The sequence below is a fragment of the Theropithecus gelada genome, chromosome 7b, assembly GCF_003255815.1.
Source record: "Theropithecus gelada isolate Dixy chromosome 7b, Tgel_1.0, whole genome shotgun sequence".
NCBI classification, from domain to species: domain Eukaryota; kingdom Metazoa; phylum Chordata; class Mammalia; order Primates; family Cercopithecidae; genus Theropithecus; species Theropithecus gelada.
Genome location: NC_037675.1, coordinates 94,613,849 through 94,620,841, shown reverse-complemented (window position 1 = coordinate 94,620,841; position 6,993 = coordinate 94,613,849).

The following is a 6,993-nucleotide window of genomic DNA, read 5'->3' as shown; positions in this document are numbered from 1 at the left end:
TATGTGTGTGTGTTTCTTTTCTGCTTGTCAGTGGGACTAAGGCATGTTTATTCACTATGCATCCTTCCTGATGTAGATAGCTTCAATGCAAAGAAATCAAGTAGCATGTACCTAGTAAAATACAAATAGTCATGGGATTTTAGAGTTGGAAGTAACTTTACAAACTATGTGATTTATTTCACAGATAAATCTCAGGATAAGTATTTGCCCTCAGATTACAGAGTACTGGATTACATAAATAGCCTTTAGGTTTTTTTTAAGCTGATAAAAGGTGAGAGAAATCATTAATCAACTTTTTTTTTTTCTTTTTTTTTTTTTTGAGACAGAGTTTCACTCTTGTTGCCCAGGCTGGAGTGTATTGGTGCGATCTTGCTCACTGCAACCTCAGCCTCCCGGGTTCAAGCAATTCTCCTGCCTCAGCCTCCCAAGTAGCTGAAATTACAGGCATGTGCCACCACGCCCAACTAATTTTGTATTTTTAGTGGAGATGGGGTTTCACCATATTGGTCAGGCTGGTCTCGAACTCCTGTCAGGTGATCCACCCACCTTGGCCTCCCAAAGTGCTGGGATTACAAGCATGAGCCACCACACCAGGTCAACTTTTTTTTTTTGTAGATGGAGTCTCACTCTGTCGCCCAGGCTGGAGTGCAATGGTGCAATCTTGGCACACTGCAACCTCCGCCTCCAGGTTCAAGCAATTATCCTGCCTCAGCCTCCTGAATAGCTGGGATTACAGGCGTGTGCCACCATGCCTGACTAATTTTTTTATTTTTAGTAGAGATGGGGTTTCACCATGTTGGTAAGGATGGTCTCAAACTCCTGACCTCGTGATCCGCCTGCCTCGGCCTCCCAAAGTACTGGGATTACAGATGTGAGTCACTGCGCCCAGCCTGGTTTTTTTTTTTTTTTTTTTTTTTTTTAATTTTAGACAGGGTTTCACTCTGTCACTAAGGCTGCAGTGCAGTGGCACGATCTTGGCTCACTGTCACTGCAACCTCCGCATCCCAGGCTCAGGTGATCCTCCCACCTCAACCTCTCAAATAGCTGGGACCACAGGCATGCACCAGCACATCCAGCTAATTTTTTTGTATTCTTTGTAGAGATGGTTTCACTACATTGCCCAGGCTGGTCTAGAGCTCCTGGACTCAAGGGATCTGCCCACCTCAGCTTCCCAAAGTGCTGGGATTACAGGCATGAGCCACCATGCCTGGCCTAATCAACTTTTATGAATCACTTTTATTATGAAATAATTTAAGTGAAAATCTATATACCTTTTCATATCCTTGAAACACTGTTTTACTTTGGAACAGCAGCCTTCCACTAAGTACTCTTGGGCAATCAAACAATGCCAACTAGAAAAAGTTACAGATCGTCAGAAATTATCTGTTTAGTTTATGCTGATGTTTCTAATATTTAGCTGTTATTTATTATAGTACTGTTATCTCTATACAATCATTAAAGAAAAAACTGGTTGGGTGCGGTGACTGATGCCTACAATCCCAGCACTTTGGGAGGCCAAGGCGGGCGGATCACCTGAGGTCGAGAGTTTGAGACCAGCCTGACCAACATGGAGAAACCCCATCTCTACTAAAAATACAAAACTAGCCTGGTGTGGTGGCGCATGCCTGTAATCCCAGCTACTTGAGAGGCTGAGGCAGGAGAATAGCTTGAACCTGGGAGGCAGAAGTTGCAGTGAGCCGATCGTGCCATTGCATTCCAGCCTGGGCAACAAGAACGAAACTCCATCTCAAAAAAGAAAAAAACTTACCTGTATATACGGAAAATAGATCACATTGTTAAATTGATATCTGAACCTTTTCTCTGAACATTTTATGTTTCCTTTGGAAAATGTGGTTATAAAGAAGAAATTTCAAGATAATATTTGTGTTTGTGGCCTAGTGTTTTTAGATTCTGATTTGTAAGATTGGTCTTTTAATTAATTTTAATACTGATTTCAATTCTAATACTGTCTTCTTCGTAAGAAAGCCACATGTTTGACAAAGATGGGCCAGTATAGAAGAAATGCTTTGCCAGGTTTTCTAATCTGCTGCTGCACTTGGGTGTCACTGTCACTCAGGCTGGAGTACAGTGGCACACTCAGCTCACTGCATCCTGGAATTCCTGGGCTCAGGTGATCCTCCCACCACAGCCTCCCAAGCAGCCAAGCACTAGGTGTGTGCCACCATGCCAGGCTAATTTATTTTTTATTTTAGTTCTTTTTTTTGAGACGGAATTTCGCTCTTGTTGCCCAGGCTGGAGTGCAATGGTGCAATCTTGGCTCACCACAACTTCCACCTCCCAGGTTCAAGTGATTCTCCTGCCTTAGCCTCGTGAGTAACTGGGATTACCGGCATGCACCACCACGCCAGGCTAATTTGGTATTTTTAGTAGAGACGGGGTTTCTCCACGTTGGTTAGGCTGATGTCAAACTCCCAACCTCAGATAATCCACCCGCCTCGGCCTCCCAAAGTGCTGGGATAACAGACACCGCACCTGGCCTTTTTTTTTTTTTTTTGAGATGGAGTTTGACTCTTTTTGCCCGGGCTGGAGTGAAATGGCATGGTCTCGGCTCACTGTAACCTCCACCTCCCAGGTTTAAGCGATTCTGCTGCCTCAGCCTCTCAAGTAGCTGGGATTACAGGTGCCTGCCACCATGCCTGGCTAATTTTTGTATTTTTAGTAGAGACAGGGTTTCACCATGTTGGCCAGGCTGGTCCTGAACTCCTGACCTTAGGTGATCCACCCACCTTGGTCTCCCAAAGTGCTAGGATTACAGGTGTGAGCCACTGTGCCCAGCCACCAGGCTAATTTTTAAATTTTTTGTAGAGATGGGGGCCTTGCTTTGTAGCCCCAGGTGGTCTCGAAACTCCTGGCTGTAAGCGATCCTCCTGCGTTGGCCTCCCAAAGTGCTAGGATTACAGGCATGAGCCACCGCACCTGACTAATCTGCCTTCTATGGTACAAACAGCCACAGGCAAGCAGAATAAAGTTACTCTTTGAAACAGCTCCAACTTTACTTCTGAACAGGAAAGTCAACTGCACAATCCTACCTAAAAATAAGCTTGACATTAGACTTAGATAAATCTTTTAAAATGTGAAACATATGGAATTTATGCAAGATAGATGTGTTTTCTAAAAGTAAGTCCTTTTGCGTCACAGTAAGAAATGTTTATTTTAATAATAGAATTCTGTGGCCAAGGACGAGAACTTTTACTTTTTTATAATAGGTTGTGATTGCTTGGCTATAGTATTAGGTGGTGCAAAATTAATTTTAAGACATTTAAACCTTTTTGGGAAGAAAAACTTACTTTGGAAAAATAGGAAAAAAATATGTGAGGAAATCAATTCCCCCCCGCCTCTCCGTTTAGAAATGGGCATTCAGAATCGGAGGAATTTTTCTTTCTTTTTTTTTTTTTTGAGATGGTCTCTGTCACCCAGGCTGGAGTGCAGTGTCATGATCATAGCTCGCTGCAACTTCAAACTCATTTGGAAGGTAAGGGCTCAAGCAATCTTGAGTTCAGTAGCTCAAGATTCTTGAGGACTCAAACAATCTTCCCACTTAGCCTCTAGAGCAGCCAGGACTACAGGTGCATGCAACCATGCTTGGCTATTTTTTTTTTTTTTAAAGAGACGAGGGAGGTCTCAGTTGCATTGCCTAGGCTGTTTTTTAACTCCTGACCTCAAGTGATCCTCTTCAGCCTCAGCCTCCCCAATAGCTGAATTACAGACTTGAGCCACCATGCCCAGCTTAGACTTAAGAGGATTTATGCTTCTGCCACTAGTTGCCTTTCAAATCCTGGGCCAAATGACCTCCTTTGTCTATCTACTTATCCTTTAGATTTCAGTTTAAACATTTGCTTCAGGAGAACTTTTAAATTTTTTAACTGAAAAAGCCTATACTTTTAAAGGAAATAAAGTTTATGTTTTCTTCCAAATGAGAAAATCAGTTGGAGATGTATGTGGCCCTCAGTTTATTATGTAGTTTATCTAGTTTCTATTTAACCTATTTAACCTAAAGATGCAACTATCTCTCAAATTGTTCAATCAATATAAGTATAGACTATCATTTCTTATATTGCAATAAGATGCATACATATAAGACAACCTGAGGCTGAGCATGGTGGCCCACACCTGTAATCGCAGCACTTCGGGAGGCCAAGACGGGCAGATCACCTGAGGTCAGAAGTTCAAGCCCAGCCTGGCCAACATGGTGAAACCCTGTCTCTACTAAAAACACAAAAAATTAGCTAGGCATGGTGGTGTGCAGCTGTAATCCCAGCTACTAGGGAGACAGGCAGTAGAATTGCTTGAACCTGGGAGACGTGGGTTGCAGTGAGCTGAGATTGTGCCACCGCACTCCAGCCTGGGTGACAAAGCAAGACTTCGTCTCAAAAAAGAAAAAAAAGCCGGAAAATCTAAGCTTTTTAACTCAGTCGTCAACCTCTGTGTTATGACAAAACCTTTTTTTTTTTTTTTTGAGACGGAGTCTCACTGTGTCGCCCAGGCTGGAGTGCAGTGGCACCATCTTGGCTCACTGCAAGCTCCACCTCCTGGGTTCACACCATTCTCCCTCCTCAGCCTCCCGAGTAGCTGGGACTACAGGTGCCCGCCACCATGCCTGGCTAATTTTGTTTTCTTTGTATTTTTAGTAGAGACGGGGTTTCCCCATGTTAGCCAGGATGGTCTTGATCACCTGACCTCGTGATCCACCTGCCTCGGCCTCCCAAAGTGCTGGGATTACAGGCGTGAGCCACTGCGCCCAGCCCGACAAAATCTTTATAAGCAATTCCTTGTATGAACTATTGTGATTGGTAGTTGAGCACCACACAGTTCAAAACTATATCCATACTGGTGATGGGTGCAGATAAGCATGTTTGGGGAAATTAATAACACTACAATGTAAAAATCCAGAAACCATAGTGGAAAATATTAGTAAACGTGATTCATAATAACTGAAATTTCTGAACATTCTGTAAATACGGTCAAAATAAAAACGGAAAAAGTATTAAGTATTTTCAGCACAAATGACTAAGAACGAATTCTTTTATGTAGATCCCTTATATACTAGTCAGGAAAATATAACAGAAAAATAGGCAAAGGAAAGGAACCACAAGATCACAGAAGAAATACACATGGCTTTTCAGTGAAAAAAAAAAAAAAAAAGAACTTCAAATAAATTGACATTAAAACCACAATGCAATACCATTTTTTTACTTTTCAGACTGAAAAATCAACAGTTTTGATGCAGTATTGAGCTGGAAAGGATGTGGGGTCTATAATATATTCATGGTGAGAGTGTAAATTGCTATAAGCTCTTAGAAAGTCAAGCTGACGGCCAGGCGCGGTGGCTCAAGCCTGTAATCCCAGCACTTTGGGAGGCCGAGACGGGCGGATCATGAGGTCAGGAGATCGAGACCATCCTGGCTAATACGGTGAAACCCCGTCTCTACTAAAAAATACAAAAAACTAGCCGGGCGAAGTGGCGGGTGCCTGTAGTCCCAGCTACTTGGGAGGCTGAGGCAGGAGAATGGCGTGAACCCGAGAGGAGGAGCTTGCAGTGAGCTGAGATCCGGCCACTGCACTCCAGCCTAGGTGACAGAGCAAGACTCCGTCTCAAAAAAAAAAGAAAAAAAGAAAGTCAAGCTGACAATTCCGTTAAAATATTAGGCCGGGGGTGGTGGCTCACGCCTGTACCAGCACTCTGAGAGGCCAAGGTGGGTGGATCACAAGGTCAAGAGATCGAGACCATCCTGGCCAACATGGTGAAACCCCGTCTCTACTAAAAATACAGTAAAAATTGAAAGTTTTGGCGTGCCTGTAGTCCCAGCTACTCAGGAGACTGAGGCAGGAAAATTGCTTGAACCCAGGAGGCAGAGGTTGCAGTGAGCTGAGATTGAGCCACTGCACTCCAGCCTGGCAACAGAGTGAGACTGTGTTTCAAAACAAAACAATAAATAAATAAATAAATAAATAAATCTATCTATCTATCTATCTATCTATCTATCTATCTATCTATCTATATATATCACATGCTCTTTGACTTAGCAATTTCATTTATAGGTATTTGTCCTACAGAGTAACGCATGTGCACAAAGATGTATTTATAAGACTATTTGTTGCAGCATTATTAGTAACAAAAGGCTGGAGACAACCTAACTGTTCATCAGAAGACCATAATTAGATAAAAATAGAGGAACCTTAGCACAACAATATTGTGCAGCCATGGAAAACACTAAGGTAAAGCTCTATATGCTGTTAAAGGTCAATCTCTGAGATCTGCTCAATAAAAACTAGCAAGGGGGCTGGGTGCGGTGGCTCACACCTGTAATCCCAGCACTCTGGGAGGCTGAGGCGGGTAGATCACGAGGTCAGGAGATCGAGACCATCCTGCCTAACACGGTGAAACCCCATCTCTACTAAAAATACAAAAAATTAGCCAGATGTGCTGGCGGGCACCTGTAGTCCCAGCTACTTGGGAGGCTGAGACAGGAGAATCACTTGAACGCAGGAGGCAGAGCTTGCAGTGAGCCGAGATCATGCCACTGCACTCCAGCCTGGGCAACAGAGCGAGACTCTGTCTCAAAAAAAAAAAAAGGCCGGGCGCGGTGGCTCACGCCTGTAATGCCAGCACTTCGGGAGGCCGAGACGGGTGGATCACGAGATCAGGAGATCGAGACCATCCTGGCTAACACGGTGAAACCCCGTCTCTACTAAAAAAATACAAAAAACTAGCCGGGCGAGGTGGCGGGTGCCTGTAGTCCCAGCTACTTGGGAGGCTGAGGCAGGAGAATGGCGTGAACCCGAGAGGAGGAGCTTGCAGTGAGCTGAGATCCGGCCACTGCACTCCAGCCTGGGTGACAGAGCAAGACTCCGTCTCAAAAAAAAAAAAAAGAAAAGAAAGTCAAGCTGACAATTCTGTTAAAATATTAGGCCGGGGGTGGTGGCTCACGCCTGTACCAGCACTCTGAGAGGCCAAGGTGGGTGGATCACAAG